The 13,584-nt window shown below is 47.0% G+C and overlaps 1 protein-coding gene across 2 annotated transcripts in view; it reads left to right on the forward strand.

Moving 5' to 3' along the window:
- Positions 1–918: 918 nt before the first annotated feature.
- Positions 919–13,584, forward strand: part of PLXNB1 (plexin B1) — a 78,627-nt gene continuing 65,961 nt past the window's right edge. For both annotated transcript variants that reach the window (XM_027882237.1, XM_027882240.1), the window contains exon 1: positions 919–961. The gene's annotated coding sequence lies outside the window, so the exon portion shown is untranslated. The remainder of the gene's footprint in view (positions 962–13,584) is intronic.

The raw sequence follows: 13,584 nt of genomic DNA on the forward strand, positions 1-13,584 counted from the left end.
CTGCTCTGCTCATGACTGGAGCTTCCAGCTTCACAGGAATAAAAATCACAAAACCAGCAGTCAGTTTATATTACACATATCACTTCAGGCGATTCTGCTTTATGGTGCTTTTGTCTCCACCGACTTTCAGGTGGAATGGTATGTCCTTGCTGTTTTGCAACTGGAGATAAGTATGCTTTTGTCACATTCTTCAGTCTCGCTAATGTGCTGGTTCACACATACTCTGCAACTGGAAACTTGGCTGTGCCTGAGCCTCACGATTCTGTGTGGTCGGGGTGACTCCTAAGTAGGTACAGACAGGGTTTGCTGTCAGGTTTGCTGCTGTTTTGTTCCCGGTGCCCCGTGCCCACTGCAGATTCCCACCTCCCTCGCACCTCCTGGCTGAGGACAGCCGAGTACAAAACCTTGTCGAACCCAACACCAAAGTCGCACGGCTAGAAATTCAGAGAGGAGAGAAACGCTGCGGTTTCCTCCAAAACTCACAGTGTTAAGCCCAGCTCTCACCCGCGGCGCTGTGCCCTCGGGCCGGCCGGCAGCCGCCACTCGTTTTGGCGGCAGCACCCAGAACACGCTCCCCTCAGCTCGCTAACGTTAGCGGCAGAGGCCCGTGGTGCCGAGGGACGGGAGGCCCGTGGTGCCGAGGGATCGGACCCCGCGGCCGCCGCCCCTCCGGGCCGGGGGTCCCGGGCACGGCCCGCGCCGGGGCTGGGGGCGAGCGGGGAGGGGGGCGGGCCACGCCCCTCCCGCGGCAGCCAATGGGGTTTCGTCGCCGGCCGCGCGCGTGGGGGGGGCAACGGGACCCGGAGAGCGCGGGGGTGTGGCCCCGGCGGAGCAGGCGGCTGCTATTGGCGGAGAGCGGCAGGGGGGCGGGGCGGTCGGCGGGGGGCGGGGCCGGCGCTCCGCGGTCGGTGCGGGCAGCGCTCGGCGGCGGGAGCGGAGCGGAGCGGGGCGGCCGCGGCAGGTGAGGGGCGGCGGGCGGCGGGGCTCGGTGAGGGGGGCGTGGGCTTGTCCTCACCGCCGGCGGGACGGGCGCGGGGTGGGGGAGCGCTGCCGGGGGTCAGCGGCGCCGGCGGCAGGTGCCGCCCGGGGGCCGCGCTTTGTCTCCGCGTGGGGGGATGGGCGCGGCCCCTCCGGAGCGGCGGCGCCTCCCGGGCGGGGCGAGGGGGCTCCAGTGGGCAGGGAAAGCCCCCTGCCCCAGGCCGCCCCCGCGGGGGTCTCAGCGGAGGGGAGCGCGGGGGTCGCCGCGGCTCCGCGCCCCGCAGGAGGAAGAGGAGGAGGAGGAGGAGCGGGCGGCGGGGCTGGCGAGACCCTCGGCCAGCGGCGGCACCGCCGGCTTTTGAGGGGTGGTGGGACCGGGAGAGCCCGCCGCGAACTGAGCAGGGCTCCGAGTGGTTGTCACGGGGCTGGCGGCGGGGCCGGGGTCGGGCAGCCCGTATGGCAGCGCTGGAAGGGGTGCCCGGCCCTCGTCCCGCGCCTGGGATGGCACTGAGTGGTTGATTCCAGTTGGTCTGGAGATCTCATTTTCCGCCTTGAACGCGTTCCTTTTGGAAGAGTTTGCAGCAAGTGTTTGGGACCCCCCTTCCCCGAGCAGGTGTGTTTTCTGTTCCAGGAGTTGCAATTTGAGCTCTTTCTTTTCTCGAATCTAAACTTTCTATTGCTGCTGCTTTATCTCAGGGCAACAGTCTGGAACAGTAATAGTCCTGGGGGAATATCTGGAGTGCTGAAGGAAGGGGCTACAGCCCTGCAAGTTGTAAAACAGCGGGGTCAGTATTTTACTAAACAAATGCCTTATTCTGTCTGAGGCTGAATGTGATCTGCTCATTTGTGGCCTCAGTTTTTGAACGGGGGTCACAGGAGTGTTTTGCCTTGCGTATAAAATGCAGAAATCAATGACTTATACTAATGATATGTCTGTGTGACGTCAAGAGCTAAGCCAGTGATGGAAGCAGTCGCCCCAAATCAGGAGGAAGCTGATGCACTGACCTGTTGTGCTACGTGGGTTTGCATTCTAATGGGGAAACTGGTGTTTCCCCTTGTTGCAAATGGGGCATGGAATTGCACAGGTTTTAGTAGGGTCACTTTGAGATGCCAGGAATGTCTAACAGAATCCCAGAGAGAAGAAAGCAAACAGGTTATGGACAGAAAAGAGTCTGGTGGGGAAGGTGACTTGTGGGTAGTCTGGTGCTGAGCGGACTATTTCCATGCTCATCCACACCTCTGTGTAGCAGAACTGGAATCTGTAAGCCAGGGACTTGCCCTGAGTTGAGATTTGGCTAGAAAGCATTTACCATAGCATGATCATATATGGAATTTTCTCTTCAAATTTCTTCCAACATGTGAAAAGAGTTAGGTTAGTAATACGATTAACAATATTTAATAAGATTAAAATCACCAGCATAACTCTCTTGAGAAAGGTGGGTGCAGACTGTCAGCAGTTGACACTTAATCTCTACTTTCTCTCACGTGAGTGCTGTGAAGAGTTTGGGCTCCAAGACTCTGCTCGCTTTTCAGAACAGAAAAATTCTGTCCTCGCCTGCTGACAGCTCAGGTATTGCCTTACCTTTCATGTCCACCAACAGCATCATATTCCCAGCGGGGCCACGGGATGTTCCCATATAAGGGCAGAGGGAATAGCTGACAGAGGGCTGTGAGGAGTGTGCAGAGCCGTTCCCTTCGGTGCCAGTCTTTGTGTGGAGCAGGGTTGTTGCTGCGAGTGTTGCTGCTGCTGGCACGCTTGGGCTTTCCTGGCAACGCCAGCAGAGACTGCAAGGAAACAAGTCTGAAAAGTATCTGTTGCTGCCGAAGGTGGCCCCGTGAGCCTGGTAAAAGGCTGCCTGCCAGAAAAGCAGTGCCAGTTGGATGTTGGGTGTGATCTGAAGGAAAAAGCACCCACCCAGGTTGCCTGTGTGGGGTGTGTGCTATCCAGCACTGTCCAACGGGAAAACAAAAGTATTTGCACTTGCTGTCTCCCACTATTGCTACTGACTTTCTAGAGGGGTTCCTTTAGCCAGCAGTGAGGGGTACAGGGAGGCATGGTATCTTTTTCAGCATAAGTTCAGTGCCGGCTGGAGAGGGAGAACAACGGATGAGGGGAAGTTCAGAAGATGAAGCAGCCACTTCCCACAAATGCTTGGGATTTTTTCTGGTAAAAGCTCTACTTCTGGGCAGATTGACATTATTTCTCTTGTCATCTTCCTTTCTGTCTCAGTCCTTCCTGCTGCCTGTCAAAGCAAACTCACAAGGATTTCAGTTTCTCCTCCTCATTGACAGCCTCTCCATCTGTTCTGTTTTTGTTTGTAGCTGTTTTTTTTTTCTCCTGAAACTTCAAATTGTCTGTTGCAGCCAAGTTCTGAGCTGAGCCCTCTCAAACTTGCATAAGGGTATCCTGGAGGAAGATGATAGGACTTTGATTCATTCCAGCTTGCAGGCTGTGCAGGGTGGTAGCAGTCAGAGGAGGCATGAGCCTGCCTGCTTTCTTGTAAGAATTAGCCCTCTAGATATAAGCTGGTTTCAGAAAGCAGGGGTTGGACTGGTGCCCTTTTTGCTCACCTGGATCTTCAGGGAAACGTCTTTGTGCTCTGGATGCTGGGATCTGGTATGCTCTACTGACTCTCCTTTGCATTCCCCATAATCTTTTAAAGCCCTGGATTTGATTTGCATTTATTTGTGGTTCTTGTGAGTATCTGATTGCAGGATTACTGTATCTGAAAGGATTCATCTTCTGCTGTTCATCAAAACCACAGGAGGGCTGCTTTTGCCTTTATGGGAATGTGCCAGCTGGTCTTTCATTGTGCTGGTATCATTTTCCTTGTCCTATTATTGGAGGCGTCTTTGATGACCTGATGGTTGCGATGATGTCTTTGAGGAAGATTCATATTGATCGTTATTTGAGCTTTGTCTGGTTTGGTCTCGGTGCCGGAAGACAAGTCTCAGAAAATTCTTGCATGTGTTTTTCAGGAACAAGCATTTGAGACATTAGGAGCATGTGCACGGTCTTGTGACATGATACCATTGTTCCGGAAGGCAGAGCAGATGCTTAATTTAGTTGGGAAACAGTAAACTCATGTGTTGCGTGGTCTTTACTCCAGCACAGCGGTGAGAGCCAAAAGACCTTTCCCATTGGCACACTCGGTCTGGGGGTCTCCCCCCAAACAGCATGGAGGGGGTTTTGCTACCTGCATAGCTCTCTAGAACCATACAGAGTCAGCCTGCGTGCCATGGTTTGCTACAGGGATGACTGAGATGCTCCCCTGCTTAACAAACTGGCCGAGGTTTTAGTTGCTGGAGCTCAGACTTGCAGAGGTGCGAAAACATGAAGCAGGATGTTTGGACCTGTACTGACACGCAGCCCTGACTAATGGAAGAACCACAGTGCTTTGGTGTGAGCTCTTTATGGCTCTGCCTTTTCTCCCCAACTGCTTAAGTAATAAAAGTGGGGGACTTGTTTTCACTGCTAATAATTTTTTTCAGCCAAGTAGTAACTAAGACATCTGAGCTATTTTGAGGTTCCAGGAACCAGTTCCTTTTCATTAGCTAGAAGTAAGTACTGCCTCCTAATGCTTGGCAGGGGGTGGGGAGGTAACAGAAGAAACAAATGGTGTCAGTTTAGGTGGATTTTATTTTTCTTTTTTTATTATTGAATCAATTTTTAAATGGTTTCTAATACCCTGAATTTAATTTTAGAATTTCACTTTCAAGTCCTGCCTGCCCCTCCCAAGAAAAAAAATGTGGGAAAAATGAAGCAGAAAACTTTGGGTTAGCATGATTTTGATTTTAGATGTTGATCAAAATGTGAAATGAATCTTCAAATGAGACAGATCCTAAGGAAATTCCCAGATTCCAGACTTTAATCTCATGTGAACTTTAGTGATTTGCTTACAGTATAAACACTGCAAGCACTGTGAGGAACACTTTTTCTGTGCCTGGCAAACGTGTAAGATTTCACTTTGCTTTTGGCTTTGAAGTTTAACTACAGAACGTTGTGGAACCCGTGGGTGAGTTTCCCTGGCCTCTGCTCTGCATTGGCTCTGCCTCTCTCAAAATTCTTGCAACTTCATTGCTACTCCCTTTGAGGAAATGATAATTGTTTCCCTTCTTGAAGTATCTGAACATTGTAATTTTATCTTGCTACTTGTATCTATTCCCGGTCCATGTCATGTGGAAAGTCTTTTGTCCCTATGTCACAGAGACTGTAAGAGGCTGTAAGTGGCTCCTGGTGGTGGTTTAGCTAGGCTGGTTCCGTACTGGGGCTTGGAATTTAGGAATTGTGTGACCACTTGCTCCAGCTGCCCACCTAGAATCCATCGGGATACACAGCTGTAAGGTACTAACTAAGTGGATTGCTGTTGCTTTGTATCTGCAGGTGCAGACAATTTCAAGTCATCATCATTCTCTTTTGCACTTCTACTTAATTCTAATTTAAAGGCAGCGCTGCCTTTGGAATTTCTGAGTTTCAGTGAAAAAAACATGTGTGTCAGCTTATCTCATATAATGTAGTGCTGAGTAGCAATGATGGGGTTCATCCTGCTGCTGAAGTTGCTGCAAGGAGAATGCAGTCTTTCTTGTGTCCTACCCTTCCCTGCAGCTCTGCTGTGGCAGGAGAATAGTCGTGCCTGGGACTGTGCAGGTGGGGAAAGCTGATTGTGTTCAAGCATTTGTCTGTGCTGATGAAACTTGTTTTCTGACTAAATTGCATGTCATTCTATAAATAGAACGGGTATGTTTGACATCTTACCCTGTTATAATAATTCTGAAAATTACTACATAGAAGTAGTGTTTTCAGCTGAAGGCTTCTGCCCGTGTATGTCCATTTCAAAATGATTTTTGTTTCAGTCTCTGCTCTTTTAGCTTTCCTGTACCACACTATTTCAACATTTTCGTTAAGTGGCCTCCCTGTTCTTTGTGTGGAGTTACGTTAAGAACTGGAGTGCCACTTGTTTCCCCCTCTGATCTGGCTCCTGAGGACTGTGTAATTTTGAAATCTCTCTGTGCCCTGCGAGTGCCCATGCCCCCATCCTCCTGTGTGAGACACTGAGGAATTTTTGGGTTCTCTAGTCTCCATAAAAAAATGCCAACCTCTGTGAACACCTGGCCAAGCAAATGCCTGAGAAAATGCTCCTGATGGTGCCTGTCGAGTGCATTGTGCTCAGCTGGAAGTCTTTCAGACAACAAGAATTTAAAACAGAGGAACCAGGGCCTCAGGGATGCTCCTGCCAGAGCAGACTTTGTCAGAAGCAGTGTCCTCACTGGAGTTGGTGTAGGGTTTTGGACAGCTTGGAATTAATGGCCCTAAAACAACTCCCTCTTTAGCACTTTCAGCTTTGATACCAAGACTTTTTTTTTGCATCAGACTAACCTTCTTAAAACGCTGGAGAGAGCAATTCTGTTAGTGAATTATCTAACAGGAAATTATCATATATGAGAGCATTTTGGTAAATCTTCTGCGATCATCTTTTTGCTGTCTTCCAGAAACCAGTGTCATGAGCTCTTCTCATCTGTCTTCTACTGTCTCCTGCCTCTAATGTAGCCAAAAAAAAAGGCATGTGCTGGACATCTCTAGTGCAGAAGCAGTTCCTGGACTTTTGAATCTCACTGCTGTCAATGTTTTGATCTTTATTTGCTTTCTGCTTGACTTCTTGCATACAGATTGCAGCCTATTGCTGCGTGATTCTGCCCAGGAGAATGGTAAAGCGGGTGTGCAGCTGAATTAATTGCATGAGGTCTGTGTGTGCCACTGTGGGAAATGGAGAAGTAGTAACCAGGGGCTCAGTCTATTTGCCAATCTTTTTAGCCAGTTTAGCATTTTGATAGAAATTGCTGCAATGAGGCTGCAGAAATGTTGAAGTACCTAGGGAGACTAAGGCATCTGTGAGTTTATGTTCTGGTCCTTAGCTGAAATGTATTTTGAATTGCATTTTATGTCAACTTGCAACTGTTGAGAGAGATTTAAGACAAAGATTGCAAGGGCTTTTTGCTCTTTGTCCTGCATGTCAGTGGAGCTTTCTCATGGCTCCAATGAAGAGGTGTGGTTCCCTTGTGTGACTGTGCCTTCTGGGGCACTGCTGTGCCTGCAACGGGTAACACTGACTCTTACTGTTTATTTCGTCCTTTGATCTGATTTTTTTCCTCTCTTTTTGGGATTTGTAACCAGAAACTGTTCTCCAGATGTGCGACAGCCAGCAGAGGTGCATGTGCAATTACAGAATGGCCCTGGGTGATTGCTACCAGCTTGTCCTCTTGGCAGCATAGGCAGAATTTGAATTGGCAAGAAGGCAGAGCAGTCCCTGCAGTCACTGCAGTGACTCGGTGTGCTGAGCTCCTTGGCCATGGTAACAGGCAGTTGGGAGTCCCAGTGCTGGAGTGTCTGGTTGTGCTCTGTGCCCAGCACTGCGGGGATGATGCAGAGCTAAAGAAAAAGGAGTGGCAAGGCAGAGAAGCTGCCATAAAAATGCTGCTCTTGCTCTCTGCGCTGCAGAGAGGGCAGGTACCTAGAAGGTGACCTCCCAGAGCAGCAAAGATGGGGAGAAGGGACGGTGTGTGCTGGCACTGTGGCCATATGAGCAGCTGCACAGGACCAGATGAAAGAGCCATTTAGCCTGTTTTCCTTTTTCCTGGCTTGGGACAGTCAAGTCTCTGTCCTCACGGTGCCCAAGTCACCATAGCCCCTTCCTTCTCCACACTGAACTGGTCTGCAGGGGAGGTGAAAGCCTGTGTCAGTAGCCTCAGTAACAAGCTCAGCAGAGTGCCACAAATCCAAAGGCTTCTGGGGCAGTGCTGATAATCATGCTTTCTTGCTTATTATATTTTAAAGCTGTTTCTGTGTGTTGTAGTGGCAGTACTGTGCTGGATACTTGAACCTTGTAAAAGCATTTTCTGTGCCTAAAACACAGGCAGCCCACTGCCACTGATGGTCTGGCAAGTAGTTTTTCTGTTTCATTGCAGGTCTGAGGCCTGTACATGCAAGTTGGTGGCATCATTAAGCTTTCCTTAACAATCCATATTGATAATGGCCACTGTTCCATGATGCTTAACTAGGCTTCACAGTGCTGTGGAGAGCTGTCTCTTTTGAAGTCTGTGAATAAACATTGTAAAGAGCTGAAAGAGTAGGCAAGCTGATGGACCTATCTCAGACTTGTGTTATTTTGGAGCCAACCATCCAAATACATCTACAGCATCCCACTGTAGCAAGTGTACACTGTAGACCTGCTGTAGCAAGAGCTCTTACCATGGATCAGAGAATGCCAAAACTCATCAGCTAAAGACAAATAACATCTGAATAGTGTTTACCTTCCAGAGGATGACAGGGATGGGAGTCCTGCTGGGAGGAACTTGTGTGCTGGTTCTGCTCACACAGTCCCAAGAAACATGAACATTACTGGTAGAGTAGTTTTGCAGTTCCATGTTCTGTTGCTGATCAGAGGTTGTGTCTGTGCCTGGTGCAGGTGTTCAGCAGCGTCCAAGTCCCAGGATGCTGCTGCACTGAGCAAAGCTGTTACAGGAGAATGACCTGCACTTGCAGAGTTTTCATCCTTTTCCTGTGTTGCCTCCTGAATATTTGAAAGGCATTGGGCTGTGCATCTGCTTCCCTTCCTCCCAGTGCTGCCAGCACAGTGTAATCCTAACGGGTGCTACAGTGACAATTACAGGCTCCGTGTTCTCTGCAGGCTGCCAGAGCCTGTTGGCTCATCAAAACACAAATGACACCTGGCTGCTCATCCCGAGGATTGTAATCTGCATCCCCAAGTGCACCATGTAGGAAATACCAGAAGGCACAAGGTCCTAATGATGGAACTTTGCCCGAAATGCAATGTGTTTATTTTAAGCAGGTAGAAATTATATGTATGCAGCGATTCACAAGGGAATGGTCTCAACCAATATAAACATATGGAGCATCCTTGTTATTCTACCCTATAATGAAAAATACATCTCAAACCCCTCTTTTCTGTATAGAGGAAGAATTAAACTTTTTGTGCTTGTGAATTGTTCTCTCTTCTGGGAACTGTTCTCTGTGTTGCTGCTTCACATGACTGAAATAGAACTGCTAGTTTACAAAATTGGTACCAAGTTCATTACCATTTAGTGACCTATAGGAAGATTTGTGTTTGTCTTCAGGCTTTTCTTCTGTATATGCTCTGAGAAATCTTGTCCCTTTGGCCTCTTTTGGACAGAAAGGTGAAAAGCTCAAGTGGAGTAAGAAGAACTGATCTTTTGAGAGCTGCAACGAAAAGAAAAAGTATTGCAAGACTTTTCTTCCAAGGGAGCAAAACACTTCCTTTTAAATGAAGACTCTGTTTACGTGTGTTAATTCCCTTTGGTTTTTTGTGGGATGGAAAGGTCACTGTGTGTCTATCCAAGCTATGAAAAAAATCAATGGTTTAATCAATTTCTAAAGTAGATTTAGTCAAAGAGACTACTGTTATGTGGCTTGGGCTTTGATGTATGAAGGTGTCCCAAAAAGTTGCTAGAAAAGTCAATGCAGGGTATTGCTGCAAATAAACTTAGAGAAATTATAGGGGAATTTTCTGTCCCATTCACTGTGTCCACGGGGTGTTGTTTTTTTTTCCCTTGCCCAGTCCCAGCGTGGCTTCCTCCTGGTGTTCCTACTGAAAGAATAGATCGCTGAGAGCAGATCAACAAAAGCAGTCATGCAGTTCACTTGAGCGGTCATGCATAAATATGAGCAGACTTTCTGCTGTTAAAACTGATGGGGAACCTTCCCTGCCATCAGTTTTCCATAGGCTGCTTGTTCTTGCTGCTTGGAGCCATGTTGAGGATCTTGCCTCTGACAGACAGCAAGGTACTGGTGTTCCTGGGTAGCGGGGCTGGGGGGTTCATGTGGCAAGTAAGTTTTTCTTGCTTTGAAAGTACCAAGGTAATGATTGGTAACAATCACGTTTCATGCTACACTGTTGCCTTGGAATTATTTCCTTCTGAGTGGTGTAAGCAGCAGAGCCTTTCCAGCTGTCACAGTGACCTGCACCCAAACCTTGGGCTGTGCTCCTGCCTGCACACAGAGCGTAACTCTCTGCCTTGTGCTCTTTGCCACCTTAGATGTGCATTTGACATTCAACAGAAAATGAGAAGCAGCACAAAGTGAGAAGTGTCACTCAATGGAAATGCTGGTCGGAGGTGGAAGTTGAATAGGCCTCCTGCTAGAACAGAAGTAGGAGGAGGTACTAGTCCTTGCCTGGTTAACAGCTACAAGGGATTAATGCTTTTCATGCAGTCATCTTGAATAACTTCAGGTCTTGCAGGAGATTTGAGATGAGGAGTTGTTGGGTTTGATGTATACTTCAGGGGATAGATACCTCTGAAGGGTTTGGTTGTGTTAATAGTAAGAAAGAGCAATTGGAAAGAAACACGGCAGCAGGTGACTGTTCATGTAATGTATTCCTTGGATGTTTGACTTGGAGCCATACAATGGTATGAATAATTGATCTGTGCCAACATCAACAGCCTACCTCATAATTATTTAGTTTAAAATAAAGGCTGATGCATCTGCAATCATGGGTTACTGGGCACATGTTAGAAAGTTGTATTCCTAGCAGGTAACTTCACCAAGCATCAGTACTATATGCTCTGTTCAGCAGTTCATCAGTATCCTGGAAATAAGTCTAAAGTCACTACTAATGTTGATTCAGCAGAAGAACAGGCAATGCTGAGGGGAAATTCAAAACCATGGCTGGAAATGAGGGTATGTTGGGATTTTCTTGCTAGAAGATACTGAATAGTACGCAAGTCTTTGACAGAGTAGGGAACCAGATATTGAAGTTTTCCTTAGAGCTTTTGGAGAAATGATTAAATGGTGACTAAGAAAGATACGAGTTCCTTTCACTCAGTAGGGTCAGATAATTGGCTGTAAGTGAGCTGATATGATCTCTGCACTCTGATTTCTGTAGCTCCTCCATGATGCTGTAAAACGGGTCCAGTGAAATCACATCCATCTGATAGAGGGAAGTTTGGACTTCTGTGTGCCAGAGATGCTGACTTTTCACTGATTGTGCCTCACCAAAGCAGTGACTCTGAAGAAGGGGGAGGAAGAGGGAGGATAACAATCAAATTTATATTTTAAAAAAAAGTTATAAACTGTTCAAGCACTCAAGAAAAAAAGCCCTGTTCTGAGACACTGACAGGGCTAATCTGTTGATTGCCAGAAAAGCTATTGAGAGATGACTTGGTTAAAACATGTGCATAATTGACTCTGAGGAGCTCCTCTTTAATCCAGCAGAGAAGGAATTGATGGCTCAAGGCAGAAGGCGAACAAATAAGAAATTAGTCTGGCCTTGCTGCCAGAAAGAATGATGGAGCCATTGGAGCAAACTACTAGCAGAGTAGTGAACTTATGTTTTGACCTCCCAAGGCCTCTAGTCTAGATGCCATAAACCACTGCATTTCAGAGAACCACTTAATGGGCTTTGTGGAGGTGTGAGTGGATAAAATGGAACAGCGCCTGTGTGTTAGGCAGGAAATCAGAGTGTTTGTACCTTAAATTATGTGACTCTGACTAGTCCTGCTGCAATTGGTTTCTGGTTTTCTGTGTTTTAGAAATAACCCCAAGACCAGTGCAGTCGTGTTCTTCTTCCTTGTTTGTTTTTTTTTCTTTCCAAAGTTTGTTTATGTCTAAATATTTTATGCGATATAAGTGGTACATCCTGGATGTAAAGAATCTTGTTCATGACAGGAGTGTTAACTTGAGGTTTGTACTTCAGATGTCTCCTGAAAATGAAATCTTCTGTGTATTTCTTTTTTATATTTCTTAGCAGTATCAGTGTAATAGTGAAAGAAATACTGTGTCTGGCCTGCCTTGTGGTATTTATTTTATTGATTAAACTTTCTAGGAGACTAGAGTTTTATTAGGCATTTAGTGTGTAAACCCACGTATTCTAAGGAACTGTGTTAAATTCCAATTGCACTTAAGTAATTCAGTTATTTTCATTAGTCTTCTCTTGCATTCAGTGTGAAAATCCTGAACAAGAAGTAAATCTAATGAATGTTGTAATTTAGCCTACCACTGTTTACAGATAACTTGCGATTGTTTACAGGCTGAAAACTAAAGAGTTTTATGAGGCCAGACAAATCACTGAGTTCATTTAGTCTGATGCTGTGTAAAGCAAGGCACAGGCCTTTCCGAATTTAAGCTAAACATCCAAGTTGAGACTGAATGTCAGTAAAAAAAAGTGTTGTGAGTGATGGAGTGCTTGTCATACTAAATAAATTTTAAGATATCTCTGAGAAAAGAAGGTTGAAAAACAGACCTTGATCTGCTCAGGCCAGAAATCTGCAATTAGGAAATTATTAACTTTGTTCTGAATGGGTTAAGTAGCGTGGTACTCGTTCTGTTTCACTTCTGATTGACTATATAATAGCCACCATCAGCAGTCTCTGCCATGTGCTGGATTGTGAAGTCTGCTAATTAACACATTAGTTTCATATTGCTGCTGCCAATGTTTGCACTGAAGAACTTTGCTTTTTTTTGGCCATATGGATGGGTGGGAATATCAAGATCGTGTTATGGCTCTGTGCTCATTCATGTGTGATGCTTTGTGCTCTGTTTTTCCCAAGACATCTAATCAGGCTTGGGGCTGAACAGTGCCTTTTTGGAGAATCTTTAACTGAAAGGTCAGAATAAGCACAGAGACAAGTCTTGCTGTCACTCTTCCCACCCACCCCCCCGCCCTCCTTTGTGTGCGTCTCTCTCTCCACCTATACATATGTAGGAGTCCTTCACCCAGCACATTCATCTGTGATTTCTTTCTTGAGACCCAGGGTTTCTAAGTGCCACTCAGGGTCTTCCCAAATAGCGCACAGCTCTGTCAGATGGATTGCACTCAGCGATCTGCCAGTTTGTTTATTTGGGGCTGGTGGGGGGATGATTTGTGGTTGGGGAGCTCCTGGCACTCACCTGCTGATGGGTCTGCTGGCTTTCCACCAATGCTGTGCACTGCCAGCTGCCTGGGATCTGTGTGTCTCAATTAATGTGTAGGAGGTGGACTAGGATTTCCCTTAAAGGCAGTATTTGCTCATAGACTGGGATCTGGTGATTCTTCAAGGGAGTGGGAAGGAAAATGTGCCTTACAGTCTCAAAGTGAGGCATCTCGATGCCATGGAAGCTGAAGACTTGGCTTTGCAGTGCAGATCAGTCTGACATAGCTGGAATTCGTTCACACCTACCCTGTGATACCTCCCATCCGTGCACTGAAAGCGTTACCAGGAAACTCCCTGTGGGAGAGCATAACCATCAGGAGGGGGAAGTGTTAAAAGCTGGGTATTTATTCCAGCTCTCAGGGTGCATCTGAGGAAGATGCCTTTGTTTTAGTGAATGAGAGATATTTTTGTGGTGTTGATGGGTTTGTGCCTGTTGTAAGACCATTTGAGGCAGTCAGCTCTTTTGCTTTTACTGTCACTGTTTCAGCCTTGCTTGGCTTCTCCTTTTCCTTACTCGCCAAGTGTAACTGAAAATGAGGTACCGAAGCAGCCCATCTAGTTTTTGCATGCAATCTAGCAAATGTTAGTGCTGGAAACTGGGCTCTTGCTGCTGTTTGTCTGGTAACATTACCCTCTGTTGTTGCCTTGTGCTGCTTTTGA

Source organism: Empidonax traillii, unplaced genomic scaffold (genome assembly GCF_003031625.1).
Source record: "Empidonax traillii isolate 1590-97213 ecotype Southwest subspecies unplaced genomic scaffold, ASM303162v1 scaffold104:size2570737, whole genome shotgun sequence".
NCBI lineage: Eukaryota > Metazoa > Chordata > Aves > Passeriformes > Tyrannidae > Empidonax > Empidonax traillii.